A 17,680-nucleotide genomic window follows, 5' to 3' on the forward strand; every position below is an offset into this window, starting at 1 on the left:
GCATTCTGGATGCCCATTTCCATATTAACAACTTAATTCTTTATTGATTCTTTTGGAACATTATGTGAAAAAGTCTCAATCAATAATGGGCAAGTAATCTAACGAGACAAAACAGAGGCACCATTCAACAAAAAAAAAAGGGAAAAAGTGGCTAAGAAAAACTGTGAAGTATTACAATTTTGTGCACATGTTCAACATAAAGATTTAACAATAGTTAATGGCTGTGTATAAATTTTAGAATTAATGCTAGGATATACTGCACATTTAAGCTGAAATGTTTTATGAATATTGGGCATTTTCGCACATGTACCAAAATTCCAAGTCTACATTCAAAAACAAGAGTAAAACTGCTTATTTTAAAGCCTCTTACTCTGCGTTTCAAAAAGGTGAATGGGATCTAATTATCCCCTATTTCAAAAACACAGGGATGATACTTATTTTAAAACCTCTATTTTACACAGTTCAGAGAATAAAATCATGACTTCTACCCAACAATTATTCTTTACTTAGAATAATGTTATTCCATTGGTTTCTGCAGTAACATACAAAAATGAAATGTAAAGTTGGTTGACTAACACTTCAAATTTTACTTGCACAATGTTTGTTTGTTATTTGATTTTTAGGGGCATTAGCAACTAAGGCCATATTGCTCCGGGAATATGCAGTGGTCATTCCCTGACCTTTCCGCATCCTCCGTATTTGGTGGTGACAGGCTCGAACCCCGGTCTAATCAAGAAGCATGTGCTACGCACTGCTGCTCCTTCCCACCTGGCTACAGAGGCACCATCTTGCACAATGTAATGCATAAACTATATCAGTGTTTCATATAGTGACTAAACACTGAATATTTTACTAGCACAATGTAATGCATAAACCATATCACAGTTTCATAATTTAATAAGGATTACATACCCACCACTTTTAGAAATCTGAATTTGTAAAAAAACTATTAGTATGGTACAGATCTGAATTTCTGCCAGAATATTGTTAAAGAATATTTCTGACAAATTAAAAAAAAAAAAAAACAATAATAATGGCAATAATTTATGGCATAGAGGGCAGCAGAAAAACAATTTAATAATATATATCGTTCTTACTAGAAAAAAGTAGTACTTCATCACCATTTCTTGCTTTTGTGGCAAGTTTTAAACTGCCAAGAAAATGCAACAATGGTAACTCTCATGACAGAACAAACTTAGTGTTACTACAAACTTCCTTGGTGATTTCATTTTAAACAAAAATATAATCACCAAAAGGTATAATTTACCATTTATTTAAAATAGTGAGATGTGCCACAATATCTTGCTTTGGACTTATTAGTACCTCTTTTGAGGCACCTCCATAGCCGGGTGGGCAGGAGCAGCAGTGCGTAGCACATGCTTCTTGATTAGACAGGGGTTCGATCCCGTCACCACCAAACGGAGGATGCGGAAAGGTCAGGGAATGACCACCGCATATCCTGGAGCAATATGGCCTTAGTTGCTAATGCTCCTAAAAAAAAACCAAATAACAATAACAGTACCTCTTTAGATAGCAGAGGGTATCTAGTAATAATTCTCTGATAAAATAGAAGAAATGAAATTGTTCAAAATGTGCTGTTATAAAGTGTGTGAAATTAAAACTCTGAATTGACAAAATAATTTGCTATTTTAGTATTTTCAAAATACTGAAATGTAAAAAGGCTTCCTCATCCATCCTCTCTTGAGTTTTAGTGACCAGCAGGGTTTCAACAGCCCACAGTAAATGCAATGATTCTAATATTCATCATCTGTCATCGTTCCGCTATTCCACGGGTCGACGTATGAAGCCTGTCACCATGCCCTGTCCATGTACTTCTCTCCATCGTTGATTTCACTCCAGTTTCCTCCTCTCTTAATGACATCAGTCTTTATCATGTCTTGCCATCTTGCTCTTGGTCTTTTGTCCCTTAATAGTAAATCAAACATTCTTTTTGGCAAACGCCTCTCGTTCATCCTCTTTACATGTACAAACCATTTCAAACGGGACCTTTCAATCCTGTCCTGGAGTTTTCAACCTGAATTCTCTCCCAAATCACATCATACCTGATTTTGTTGTGTCTTGTCTTTCCGGCTATGCTCCTCACAAATCTCATTTCTGGCCCCTGAATTCTGCTTTCATCCTTTTTCCTCATAGTCCAAGTTTCAGTCCAAGTCCTAATATTCATATTAGAATAAATTCTGCAATACCACAGGATTACTGCTTCTACCAACCTTAAAATTAAAAACTATCTGATTCTGAACAGAGCAAAAATGTACTACAAGCAATGAGCTATTTTAATTGCATGAGGCCTTACAAATTTTGAAAATTGTTTTTTTAAAAGACATTAAACTGTGAACAGGTAGAGATGCTACTTGAAGAATTATGTACAAACTTTATCAAATGTAAGCAAGACATTTGGAAAAATTGTCTTTCCGGCTATGCTCCTCACAAATCTCATTTCTGCCTCCTGAATTCTGCTTTCATCCTTTTTCCTCATAGTCCAAGTCCTAATATTCATATTAGAATAAATTCTGCAATACCACGGGATTGCTGCTTCTACCAACCTTAAAATTAAAAACTATCTGATTTTGAACAGAGCAATAATGTACTACAAGCAATGAGCTATTTTAATTGCATGAGGCCTTACAAATTTTGAAAATTGTTTTTTTAAAAGACATTAAACTGTGAACAGGTAGAGATGCTACTTGAAGAATTATGTACAAACTTTATCAAATGTAAGCAAGACATTTGGAAAAAATGTGCAAAATTTATTATTCAAATTAGCAAGAAGAAATAAGAACAAATTTCCTCCAGGACATAGAAGGGGGTTTCAAATATTTAATACTGCTATTTATTATAGACATAACAGAACATTTCTTGCTTATGGGACTACGCTTGTGGGCAGAATCTTATTTCATTTTCTTTTCTATCTTACTTTTATAGTTTTCTTTGTCAATGTATGTATATAGTTTTCTTTCAGAATGTCAGGCTGTCAATGTATGTATTTTTGTGAATGTATGTATTTTGTTCATGATTTAGAATTCAGTATAAATTTAAACACACTGATATAGATCAAAGTTCCTAAGTGATCATTGTCTTTAAGAAGTTTGCTGCCTTTATGCATATAAGCATAAAATGGTACTAGAAGTGATGTGCTGCAATGCATATCTGAGTTCAAAATGCAGCCAGGTGCTGTGTTGTAATGCATATGAGTGGTCATTCTTAAGTGATCAGCCAACAAATGCCAAAAAGGAAGATGAAATTAACAACAAATCAGTACTGGTACATTGAATGCTTTGCTTTTGTTTATAGACTTAGCATACATTTTAATTTGTTCTTTCCCTATGTTCATGTTAGTTTATGTACATGATTAAACTTTTTATAAAATTTTAAGATCTGTTCTTATTTACAGCTCAGCATAAAAGTGTTCACTTTTAACAATAAATGTCGAACTTTTAATTTGCAACCATTATTTATGAATTTTTGGACTTCAGGGAATGTCAGAATGTTGATTTTTTTTTTTTTTTTTTTTTTTCCCAACTTTAAAATTATGGCACACTGAACTCATTCTCTCAAATTTAGGTGGCTATTGTTATTGTTATTTTGGATTTTAGGAGCATTAGCAACTAAGGCCATATTGCTCAGGGATATGCGGTGGTCATTCTCTGACCTTTCCGCATCCTCCGTATTTGGTGGTGACGGGCTTGAACCCCGGTCTAATCAAGAAGCATGTGCTACCCACTGCTACTCCTCTCCACCTGGCTACGGAGGCGCCCAAATTTAGGTGGCAATGAACATGCTGGGGTTGGGGGGAGCTAAGCAGTTCCTGCTGGTCAATCAACCTTTGCAAACTCTGGCCAACTGAAAGCCATCTACAACATACATGTTTCAATACCTTCTTTGTCTTTCTGCTATGAAGATTCTAAAATTTTTGCAGCCTTTCCTATAAATAAATATAATTAAATGACAAAGGTGACTTATAACAATCAGCTTCTGCTGCAATAATATTTTGGCCTAGTATAACAGTAGCATTGTTCATGCAAAATGCTATACAGCATTCAATAGATGTCTTCCAATGTTCAAATTTTGAAAGCATCTACTCACCTCTGTTTCATCCAGTAGAATCACCTTCAAAAACTTTTTTTTTTTTTTTTTTTTTTTTTTTTGGTAGTTGTTGGCGCATCGGCTTCTGTGGCCATAATGCACCTCCCAAGGTTTTTGCAGTACTTTGTCCAAGCCCGAGGCGGGATTCGAACCCACGACCTTTGGGTTGCCAGGAAGGTACTTTACCCACCCGGCTAGCACGGTCAGCTCAAAAACATGTATGGAAATTAGAGCACTCATCGTTCTCTGTATTTTGTCATTCTAAAACATTACAACAGGATGGACCTTTGATGTTATTTGTTGTTGTTATTTGGTTTTCAAGAGCATTAGCAACTAAGGCCATATTGCTCCACGATATACGGTGGTCATTCCCTGACCTTTCCACATCCTCCGTATTTGGTGGTGACGGGCTCGAACCCTGGTCTAATCAAGAAGCATGTGCTACGCACTGCTGCTCCTTCCCACCTGGCTACGGAGGCGCCCCATGGACCTTTGAACATGCATTATTGCTAGCATCAATTGAAACAAAAAATTGCCCATTTTGCAAATGCTGCACAATTCTAGCAGTTATATCAAATGATACGAGGTGTGAACGAGAGTTTCCAGATTGGCTATGAACACTACTAACCATATACAGTATAGCAGTGCTCTATTAGATACCTCCAAACTAATTCATTGTGAGTTAGTGTGGCAAGTTCCGTGCTAATAGGGCATTGTACTTTTGTGTTCAAGTGTGTTATGTGATTTTTGTTACCGAGTAAGATGGCAGACATTATGGAACAGTAAATTTGCATAAAATTTTGTCATAAAACTTGGGAAAACAGCTTCAAAATTTACAAAATGCTTAAATAGGCATTTGCCAATGATGGTACGGGTATAATATAAACTTTTCAATGGTATTCATGCTTCCAAGGTGGCCAAACTTTTGTTGAGGATTTTAAGCACTCAGATCATCCATTTTCAAGTTAGACTGATTAAAAATGTTGAAAAAGAGCATCAATCATCCACGAGGTCAAACAGCATAAGATTCACAATATCTGTGACATTCTGGGCCTATCATATGATACATGCTGATAAATTTTAACTGAAAATTTAAATACTGAGATGGACTTCTGTGAAATTTGAGTTCCACTTGCTGAATGACAAACAGAAACAGAACCAGCTTCCTGTGTACAGGGACCTGCAAAGGACAGAAATTTCCTTTCAAGGTCACAGCAGGAGATGAAAAACTGAGTTTATGTTATATACCAGAAACAAAGCAGCAGCAGTGTCTTCCCGGTGGGAAAGTCCACCTCCAACTTCAAAAAAGACAACGCAAGTCAGGTCAACTGTCAAGAGCATGTTGTTTTTTTTTTTTTTGTTTTTTTTTTTTTGACAATGAAGGAATTGTTCATTACTTCCACCAGGCCAACTGTAAATCACCAGTTTTACATTGGGACCCTAAAGCATTTGAGAATGTCAGTAGAAAAGGCCCAGATAAATGGCATACTTAGAATCAGCTTCTGCATCATTACAATGCCGGTTCACATAGCTTTGTCAGTTTGGCAGTTTTTGGTCAACAAAAAAAATGGAGATGGTCCCATGGCCTCCTTATTCTCCTAACCTGGCTGCGATGAGCTAAAATGAAACTCCAATTAAAAAGAAAAAGATTCAAAATATCATGGAGATTCAAGCTGAATCACAGAAAGTGTTGAAGGGCATCATGAAGCAGGAGTTCTGAGATGCTTTAAACAGTGGGAGAAGCACTGGGATCAATGTAGTGTGGAGAGGAGGATCACTATAAAGGGGACAATGTCAACATCTGGAGTCTAGGCACCTGCAAGGTGATCTGATTGAGGTGTATGATCTGATTGAGGTGTATAAGGCTTTGAATGGTTTGAGCAAACTCAATGCTGATGGGATGATTCTTCTTGCTCAGATTATGCACTTAAGGGGGCATAAACTCAAATCGAGGAAAGGCAGTTACAGAATAGATGTGCGGAAGTTTGCATTTAGCCAGCAAGAGGTTGACCGCTGGAACAAACTTCCATCTGTTGTTGTTGTGAAAGCTGATAGCTTAAATAAATTCAAGGAAGAACTGGACAAACTTTTGGAGCAAATGGATAGGTGAAATGGGAAGATTTTTTTTTTTTTTTTTTTTGTGCTGTATAAGCTTGCTTTCTTGCATCATTTGCCACTGCTAATGCTAAAGTAACTAACTTAAGTCTAAATTAATTTGATTATCCCAGGACAAACTTTCGGCTCACACCCCACATTTTGTTATGACTGATTTCAGCCTTCCAGAACAATAATTCTTCACCACTTCCAAATTAAGGAATAGCATGATCTGCTAGTCTTAAGATTATATTATAGAACAAAATAAAGTGAAAAGACACTGCTTATAATAACATACAATTCAGTATTTCCACTTTCAACAGCAAAAAAAAAAAAAAAAAGAAGACTATGCATTTTGCAGACATCAAATGTACAGCAATATCATGTTTTATGCCACATTGGCACAAGATAAAAACTGAAAATCTATCATCTTTTCCACTTTAAAATAGGAAACTTACCAGCTTAGGCAACCTGAAATTCATGAAAATTATGCTTCATGATTTGGCTAATCAGCATTTTTGTTTACAATTAAAAAATAATAAATAGATGAGCATAAAATCACCTGTTTATTATATTATTATCTCTCTATACATTAAAAAAGTTTTCCCCCTAGTAATATTTATTCGAGCCAATGGGAGACAAGGGTGAGGCAATTATGACACTACAAATGCGCAGGTAAATAATTACACAGGCCATTTCCATCAGTGCATTATAATGTTAGTATAATGCTATTATCATACAAATAATAACAAAACTACAAATATTTACAAAATACTAAACTATTTAAAATCAGCTCTACTATATCGGGATGATGGGTCCCTACGTCAGCTGACATTACAATATACAAAAAACATTATAATGGAACATCAAATGATGCCAGGCGTGGCCATGTATTAGACAGTGAAGCACATGCATTAGGTTGGTGAATGTTAAATGGAAAGCCTACAAATGGGTTACTGGGCAGGATCAGAAGTGCATACGTGGGACACATGCCAACGTTCGTTGCATTGCAAGACATTTGCCTCCATAATGGTCACCAACCTCGTGCACATGCTTCACTGTCTAATACATGATCACGCCCGGCATCATTTGATGTTCCACTGTAAAGTTTTTTTGTATATTAATAAGAAGGAACCCATCTTCCCGATATAGTTTCTATATTTGTAAATAGTTTAGTATTTTGTAAATATTTTAAATATTTGTATAGTTTTTAAATATTTTAGTTAAATATTTTAGTCCTGCTCTTTCGGATGCAACAATATTCCTCATGCATTATGGAACCCGAAGCAAAAAGCCTTTTCCTAGGTGACCTATGTAAATGCAGGTAAATAATTACATAGTGATATTTACTCGACCTTGAGAATTCCATGTGGTGGGGGTGGGGTAGCCAATGGGAGAAGAGGGATGTAAGTCATATGGTACAAGTGGGCAGGACAATTGCATCACTACAAATGCACAGGTAAATAATTACATAGGTCATTTCCTGATCAGATATAAATCAGTGAGTTTCGACAGGTGTCTTTTATGTAGAAAAGATTTGACTTACTCCGTCATATCTCTACATTTTACATAGAAAAGCATGTGCAGAGGTTGGCGAGCAGGGGAAAAGCCCCCTAGTTACTATTATTATAAATGATAAGCAATAAAAAAATTTAAATAATTTTGATAATATGTATGTGCAGAAAATATAATGTATTCTGAACAACTATTGTATTTTACTCACAAACTAGATGGAGAAAACAACATAATTGTTTAGTTCCTTTCTAAATTAACTGTAAGTTTTTTTTTGTTTTTTTTAATAGCACAAACTTGAAATAGATAATATTTTGAGTCCTGATAGAGATCTGGAACTAGTTCACCATTTCAAGGAACTTCACAAGCACTAGTTTTCCCAACTTAGAGAAAGCTGCAAGTGATGTATGAAGCACAGAGGGAGAAAGGGGGAAAAAAATTATATATATATATATATATATATATATATATGTTTGTGTGTGTATATATATATATGTATGTATAAAGTATAGAAATATATATGTATGTATAAAGTATAGAAATATATATGTATGTATAAAGTATAGAAATATATATGTATGTATAAAGTATAGAAAAATACATATAAAAAAAGGAGGGAGAGAAAGAAAGGATAAAAGAACAAATATAAATAAATAAATAAATTTTCTGTTTATATTCCGGGACGACCAAACGGTCAGAGGAGTTCACAAGATAGGCAGAATACAAGAAACAGCACCGTATTCAGTAGTCACGGGCTTGAACCCCGGTCACTCAAGGCACGTGTACTTATGCACCCGCGTGCCTGACCACTAGGCTACAGCGGCCTATTATACGTGGATTAGAGCTACTGATAAAGAGAGAAACCCAATGACCATGATGAATATTAGTTTAGCGATAAGATCAATGGGAAGATGAGAGAAATATAAGAATGAAGAAGAACAAAAAGGTAATAAAGAGTAACTATAGTTAGTATAGGGATAGCAAGAGGGGGAAAAAATTATATAATGCAAAATAATATAGCACTAAGCAAAAAGATATTGCCACATACCTTGGTGTCGCTCATCCAGAACCAATCATCAAGACTGCAGGTGAAGATAAAACCTTTGTTTCATATATACTAGGCACGTAGTTTATAATTGGTTCTGCGGTGAATAGAAATACCCATAGAAGTAGAAGAGAACTTATTATAAATGCAAAAGACAGGAAAGAGAACAAATATGAACAGGAATACTACTTCCTGAATAGAAGTAGCAAAATGTTTCGTAAGATTACGTTCTTACCACTGCCACTCATCTACCACTACTTTACTACTTCAAGAGTAGTAGCTCATAATTACTAGTAATTCAAAGTTGTTTGATAACCCTTCCTGAGTGAAATATTTAGTGGTTTTAAAAATAAAATGAAAGGGGGAATACATTCCTTCTTGTGATACATGTATTCACATCTAGTAACACTATGAAAAAAAAGTTCTTTATATTTAACTCTTTCCAACAGATGTGGCTATTAAATAATGAAACTGTTGCAATAAAACAAATATAATGAGATATTTTGTGCCTTAGAAATTATCCCCACCCATTCAAATCAATTGCCTTGGGCTTGCACACACTGTTCCATACATTTCTTCCAAGCACAGAAACATTTCTGGAAGTTATCTTCTATAAACCCTTTGGTCATTTTTTTCTGAATGTCTTCAATAGACTGAAAATGGGCCCTTCAAGTACACTTTTCAGTTTAGGGAAGATAAAGTCACTAGGTCTGATGAGCAGGGTACATGTTCACACACAGGATTTTGTTTTTTGGCCAGAAACTGGCAAACAGAGAGTGCATTATGTTCTGGAGCATCCAACCATTTTTCCACAATTCAGATCTCTTCCTTCAATTTTTTTCTCGCAGCCTTGGCCAACCATCAGAACTCAATATGTATCCAATCTGCTATCCTCTTAAACGACGACCACTTCTAATCAATAACCTTACCTGGTCCACATTTACATCAGTTTTCATGGATACCAGACAGACTGGTCGTTCATCGTCTTACACATCCTCTCTTTCTTCTAAAAATCATTTATGCCATTCAGACACATGAGCTCTTGATATAGCATCTTCCCCAAAAACTTGACATAACAACTCATTACTTTCTCTTGGTGTTTTCTTTAGTTTTGCTAAAAATCTGAGGTTGATTCATTGTTCAATTGTTTTGTTTGTCATTTTTCTGGAAAACTGCAAAAACACAAGATAACGAAAACCTATCTCACTGCAAAGCAAATAATCATGTTGGAACATGACTTGGCAGACAACTAGGGGAAGGTTCAAGGTCAACTGTGTGCCTTTTCTTTTAAAGATGGTGCTTAGTGTGTAGGGGCAGCGAGCACAGTTTCATTATTTAATAGCCACACCTCATACTTTGTATGCTGGCAGAAACGGTATCATTGGCTTTTCTCTGTCAATATTTTGGTGACAGTTGCAAGCTTTAAGTGTCTCATCATCATGGGTTCCTTCAGTCTCTACGACTGGTTGGTAGCACTGATGACTTTTTTCCACATCTCTCTGTTGAGTGCCAGCTTCTTCAAGTCCTGGTATGATCTTGTTGTTGTATCCCTTTGCAGCTGCTTTATGAAATTGTTTCTGGGTCTAGTTCCATTAATCTTTCCTTCTATAATCAGGCTTAACATTTCACTGTGTCTTATGTTATGTCCGAACCACCTTCCTCTTCACTCCTTGATTAGGTTTATAATTTTTTGTTTTTCTCCTAGCTCTTCTAAGACTTCTTCATTGTTCTTTTTTTCGATCCAGCTTATTTTCTTGAATTTTCTCCAGCACCACATCTCAAATGCTTCGATTCTCTGTCCGTCTCGTTTGTTTATTGTCCAGGTTTCAGATGCATATAGGGCCGTGTTCCGAACATAGGATTTTAGAATTCTTTTCTTTATATGCTCATTCAAATACTTTGTTGTCAGAATTTTTTGTTTTTCCTTGAAAGCTTGTTTTGCTTGCCCAATTCTTGCTTTTATTTCATTGGTGCATTTTACGTCTTGGCTCAGCATTTGTCCTAAATATTTAAATTTTGCTACTTGTTCCTATTTTGATGTTCATAGCTTTGGGGTCCTTTGAGAATGTCATGCACTTCGTTTTGTTCATGTTAATTTTCATATCAAAAGCCTCTGCTGTGTGATTGATCAGTTTTAACATCTCAATCAGGTCACTCCTTCTGGTTGCTACAATTGCTTGATCATCTGCAAATTTTATTGCTTTTATTTGTTCGCCATTTATGGTCACTCCCAAATTGCTGTTTCCAAGGGCTTCTGCCATCATTTCCTCCGCATAGAGGTTAAATAGGCCTGGTGAAAGTAGGCAGCCTTGTCGTACTTCTTTTTCTATTTTTGTTTGGTCTGTTTCCAAGTTATCAATGTATACTATGGCTTTCTGGTCTTTATACAGTTTTTTTATTAAGTTTAGTATGTTTTCGTCCATTCCTATTTTTTCCAGGATTGAGAAGAGTTTTGGCCATTGTATTCTATCAAAGGCTTTCTTGTAATCAATGAAGCAGATGTAAAGATTTTTTCCTAGGTCAATAAATCTTTCTCCCATGAGCCTTAGGGCTGCGATTGTTTGTCTGCAATATTTGAGCAGATTGTGTCTGCAATATTTGCAGACACAACCTGCAGATATTTAAACCATCTGCTTTTAAGTGTCTGCAATATTTATATGTTGTTGTTATTAGGTTTGTTGGTGCATCAGCAACTGTGGCTATAATGCACTGATATATTTATATGTGCTACATAAGTGTGTGCCAATACTGTGATATAAGAGCCCGTGGTATTTGTATAATAAGGTTTTTTTTATAATTTACTATAAAAACTTACACCAAATGAAGACGTAAGTTACCCCGCCTTGTTTATTGGTGGAACCATGTTTTGCAATGCATATGAAACCTAGTGTGAAATACCCATGGATGACCAAGAAAAGCTGTGGGCACCTTTCTTCTGTTGCTGTAGTTACAAGTCAATGTTAGATAGATGGTTTCTTTAAAAAGATCAAGTAAAATCAAGATCAAAAGATCAACAGTCAGGGTATTGTTTTTTCTATACCTCAATGGAGAGGGTCCACGAATCATCATGACAACTTTTGTATGGTGGATATATTGAAGTTTAAAAAGTCTGCAGGTCAAAAAGCTGTAGTGTATCCAATATACCATCCTCTTGATCCAGTGTGTACAATCAAGGCCTACCAATTTCCAATCCACTTTCCACAGAAAACTCTTCAGAAGTGTATGATGAAAATGGTGAACATTAGATGGATGGCTGAGATTACAGTTCAAAAGCCTGTTCAGTAAAGTGCCATATTTCCCCTAATCAGCAAGAATTGAGTGGCTTAGTGAATGATGGGTCTAAACAAATCCAATGTCAGAGATTTCCTCGACCAATAGTAACACCAGACATTACAACCACCCTCTGCACTTGGTAGCAGTACCCGTCACGGAGTGGAATTCCCCAATCAGGGAAAAATAATATAAGAGCAACAATAATAATAATAATAATATTTAGTGTGTGAAAAAAATATTTAATTTTTTTCGTAAGTGAATTACCAAATTGGTAAAATGGCATCATTTTTATCATATCTCATATTGTGAACACCTTCACAAGTTGCCTGATATTGCACTACTCAAATAAGTAACACTTCACCAATGGAGAAGACTATTGTTACTTATTCTCGGTGGATACTACCACCCAGATGGCCGTTTAAAGGCTCTGAGTTGTCACTATTGCAACACCAGGGTACCTACCCACCCAGAATAAGTAACAATAATCTTCTCCACTTGGCGAAGCGTTACTTATTCGAGGTAGTGCAATATCAGGCAACTCGTTGTGATATGAGATATGATAAAAACGATGCCATTTTACCAATTTGGTAATTCACTTATGAAAAAACATGATGCAATTGCCTTTACCTTTCATTAAGTGAAATCTTTACATAGGTCGAGGCTATAACCCAACCAAACTTTCAGTTTTCAACAACTTATTTACTAACATCATGCAAAACTGAATTTAACTTACTCAAAAAAACACAGCCATCCTCCTGCAGTGAACTTAACTAGATGCACCATCCATCCATCCATCCTTCCCTCCCTCCTGTTCCACTGAACATGCTTGATCTTTTTAAATTTTTCCAACTGAGACTCAGACTCTTTGCTAAACTGTTGAATGCAGGAAACCTGTTCCATTTTCCTTGTTGCAAAGATCCATTACAAGGAGGGAGTAGCACAGTTCATCACAAGAGATTTTGTGAGGGTTAAAGTTGTTGCAGAAGGAATTTCATACATGATTTTGAAGAACACTCCAATGATATTCACTTTGTCAAAACCCTTTCACTTTTGAAATAAAAGCATCTTAAATGTATCAGCTTGAATTCATTGACAATTAATAATTTGACAGTCACTCATAAGTTGAATATAAAAAATAATTTCAGCATTGTTTACTTGGACTTCAGCAAAGCATTTGACTCAGTCTCACATGAGAGGTTACTTTATAAGTTGGAATCACAGGAAAAACCTTTAGGTGGATCATAAGGTGGCTACAGGGTAGGAAGTAGAGGGTTATGATTAATGGTTCCTCTTCAGACTGGGGTAACATAAGAAGTGGAATTCCCCAAAGATCAGTACTGCATCACTGTTGTTTTTGATATACTTAAGTGACATTGATACAGGGCATGATATTAAAATTTTCAAATGATGCAAACATTGGTAGAGTAGTTAATGATCAGTGCCAAGCAGTACTTCTTCAGAATGACTTAGATAAACTTTGGATGGTCAGCAAAGTGGCAGCTGTTTAAATATAGCAAATTGAAAGGCCTTGCAAAAGAAACCCCAAAATACGAGGTGGCATTCAGTAAGTTATCTACCTAAGGTATTTCCCATAGTTATATTTGAATGATTCATGATTTATTTATGTTCCTACATATCTCAACTTGAATCATACTAATTTTGATCCCACTATGTTTTTTGCTTGTGCTGCTGTAACAGAAAGAAGACACCTGTATAAAATTATGGATCTGCTGAAATTGGAGCACCAAATAAAAAAATGGGTCAATGGCAATTAATGAAAGGATGGTGGCTGTGTATGACAATGGTGCACTTTCAGAGTATCAGGTGAAATTCTGGTCAAAACAATTCAAGTCAAGTAGAGAGTCCATCGAAGATGATCCACATCCAGGAAGGCCTGTGACAGCAAACACTCCAGGAATGTGCCAAGCTGTGGAAACCCTTTTGCCAAATGACAGATATTTAAAGGTGTCCCAAATCTCTAGGGAATATGACATATATGTTCTTGTTTATACTCTGGCACGACCACTAGGCCATTGGAGTTAATAATAAATTAATCAATACAAATGTTAATCGCATTTAGCAGTCATGGGCATGAACCTTGGTCCATTCAAAGAGGTGCGTTGCTGCAATCATGCTCCTGACCACTTGGCTAAGTAAAGTCTAAACTGAGGGAACAGTTATAACCATCCTCCATGAACATTTGGGGTTGACTAAGGTCAATGCAAGGTGGGTCCCCAGATTTCTAACCCCTGTGCAGAAGCAATTCAGTGTATGGTGCTATGAGAAGAATTTAGAGCTTTATGGAAGGGATCCTGAAACTTTCATCTCCAGAATTGTTAAGGATGATTAAACATGGGTTCATCACTGGGTCCTGAGATCAAGCAAGAATCAATGCAAGCAAAGGGGTTCTTCCCCAACACAAAAAATTTCGGACACAACCTTCAAATGGCAAGACTATGGTCACCATTCTTTGGGATGCTGAGGGAATTTTGTCATTCATTACTTGGAACACAAGCAGACACAGTCACTGAGGAGTCATATGCATCCCTACTATACAACCCAATAGATGTCATAAAAGAAAAATGCTGTGAAAAACTTTCCAGAGGAGTACTGCTTCTTCTTCAGGGCAATGCACCTGTGCACAAGATACATGCTGTTGCTACTGCTTTGAGAGACTGTGAATTTACAGAACTTACCCATCCACCTTAGAGTCATGATCTGGTGACAATTTCCTGTTTCGACACCAAGAAAATCATATATGGACATTACTTTGCTGATGATAATGAACTGAAATCTGCTGTTTCTGTGTTCTTTGATGGACAGGACGAGGAATTTTGTTTGTCTAGTATTTCCTCACTGCCAACAAAATGAAACAAGTATCGAATTTCAGGGAAGTTACATTGAAAAAAAAAAAAAAAGAAAGAAAACATTTTTGCCCCTATCTCATTTCCTTCCTAGGTAAGTAGCTAATTTACTGAATGCCCCTTGTAATTTATACATTTGGTGGAATTGAATTAAAAATGGTAGAAGGAAGGGATTCGGAAGTTCCTTGCTCTCTCTCTCTCTCTCTCTCTCTCTCTCCTGTTGGTGAAGTTCTCTAAGCAGTGTAGACAGGCAGCAATGATCATGATGCTGTATCAACGATTTTTTGAACATTTGCTCATAGAGATAGGGATGTATATGCCAACTGCAAGACCACACTTGGAATATAGCATTTAAATATGGAGATTGCACCTAAAAAGAGGTGTCAAGCTACTTGAAAGGGTCCAAAGATGGGCAGCACATCTAGTGAGATCGGCAGAAAGGCACCCATGTGAGGAAAGACTTCAAATATATGGGCTACAGAGCTCGGTAACTAGGTACCTTGACCTGAGGTGTATACGACTCTTCACAAAGTCACATAACAAGCAACTCTCGATTTACGAACATTTGATTTAGAAACATTTGCTATAACAAACATCACAATTCATTCAAAATTTCTTAAAGTCGCCGACAGGTAGAGTTCCTTATAAAACAAAATGCCAAATGTACAGCGAACATAATTATAAGATATAAATAAATAAACTTTTAAAAAAATGTATTTATTACAATAATTATTAGAAAATTATTATATGATAATTATCCCTCACATCCCTCCAGGCACCAACAAAACATTGTTGGTGACTGGAGGGATCCTACTATACAACTAACCGGGAACCTACTATACTCCAGTCACCAACAAAACATTGTTGGTGACTGGAGGGATGTGAAGGAAACAAACTTAAGTGGTGTGTGGAAAAACTTATGTCCACAGTTTGTGAATTCTAATTGTGAAGTAACAGAATTTAGAATTCAGAAATTCCAGCCTCCCAGAACATTTACCAGGCAGAAAATGGCTGCAGCTTTTAAATCAATTTCTGAGGAGTTGGCAATCTTTGAAGAAGACACAAATATGCAAAGAATTGCAAAAGTGAAAAGAGGCATTTATGACTGTCTTGCATGCTAAAGTGAGATTTTTGAAGAAAAAAAAAGAAACTAATTGTGCAATCTTCTATAAAAACTTAAAAAGTGGAAAACCCAGCTATTTCTTCATTATCAGACGCCCTTCCATCTACCTGCACCTAAGTGTCACTTATAGGGAAAATATTGAACTGTGATGAACATATTGACAAGTAAAAGTTGAATACATGTGTATGTACAGTACATATATTATGTTAGTACTCATTTTCTTTATTTCTATTTTGTAACTCTGTTTTTAATTAAAATTAAAAATTATATCTTGTCTTTTTATTCTTTATTTTATTTTACGTTATGTAAAATAACATGTAACCATAACGCATATGTACATTATAATAAAACATATTGTAAAGACCATTCAATGTTTAGTACATGGTTTTAATGCTTTAAAATGGCTGCTATCGTATATGATATGTATTGTAAAAGCTCAGGAATGCAAGACACACATAACGAACAAAACGTATAACGAATGTCTTGGAATGGAAGGCGTTCGTAAACTGAGAATTGCCTGTACAACTTAATAAAATGAATGAAGCTGAAATTTTCGTATATGATTTTGGAACTAGGAGCCATAAATTCAAATCACAGGGGAAGAGGTTTAGACTGGATTGCAGGAAGTTTTCTTTCAGCCAGAGAGTTGTTAATTACTGGATAAGTTGCCTCCATGGGCGGTTTAAGCTGATTGCTTGGGAATTCAAAGTTTGGCTATGTTTGTTTGTTATTTGGTTTTTAGCAGCATTAGCAACTAAGGCCATATTGCTCTGGGGATATGCAGTGGTCATTCCCTGACCTTTCTGCATCGTCCGTATTGGCACGGGCTTGAACCCCAGTCTAATCAAGAAGCGTGTGCTACGCACTGCTGCTCCTGCCCACAGAGGGGCCAAAGTTTGGCTAGATAGGTACCAAAATGGCGAGGGGGGGGGTTTATAACAAGTGTTTTTTTTTTTTTTTTTTTGGCTAGTACAGTAAAAGCCTCTGGCTACCTTGATGTTGAATACCCATATTAAATGCAAAACCAAATATCCCACTTCTATTTCACTTTTCAATAGTGCTCCCCCCCTTCCTCACTTACAAAAATGTTGCCAACCTTTGTTAAAAGTGTGGTTCATCATGGTAACACCCTCAAGCATACACAATCCACCTTTCCAAAATCACCTGATGTAAAAGTGAAGGGTGGCACATTTATTGGTCCATAAGTTAAGCAGATGTTTGCTTCGGAGGAAATGAAAGACAAAATTACTAATGACTTGTGCTGAACAAAATGCCTGGCAGTCATTTTGCCTGGTAGTAAATAGCTTTGTTGGTAACATTAAGAGTGAAAATGTTAACAAGTTAAAATAATTAATATCAATCATCCCAACAAACTAACCAAAGAGTATATGCAATTACAGACACAATATAATGACCTGTCTTAGCTCTTTTGTCACTTAACACACACCTAAAAGCCACTGAAGTAAACCATACTTGATACATTTGTCAACATGCCTTTTTTGTTGAAGTCATTTTTTAAAGCAAAAATTCAGAGCACTGCTTTACTATAGAAAAATGTATGTATGCATAATTGTGACAGCAGCTGATTACAATTTAGCTAAAAAAAAAGTGATCCCAGATATTTGCAAAAATCTTGGTGCAAAATATATTAACCTTTATGACTTA

At 36.0% G+C, this 17,680-nt stretch overlaps 1 protein-coding gene across 2 annotated transcripts in view; it reads right to left on the reverse strand.

Annotated features, from left to right (window-relative positions):
- The window catches only part of Nipped-A (Transcription-associated protein Nipped-A), a 1,216,281-nt gene that overhangs the window by 1,181,220 nt on the left and 17,381 nt on the right, over positions 1-17,680 (reverse strand). The window lies entirely within an intron of this gene.

This window comes from Mastigoproctus giganteus, chromosome 10 (assembly GCF_048544385.1).
Source record: "Mastigoproctus giganteus isolate SK-2022 chromosome 10, ASM4854438v1, whole genome shotgun sequence".
Taxonomy (NCBI): domain Eukaryota; kingdom Metazoa; phylum Arthropoda; class Arachnida; order Uropygi; family Thelyphonidae; genus Mastigoproctus; species Mastigoproctus giganteus.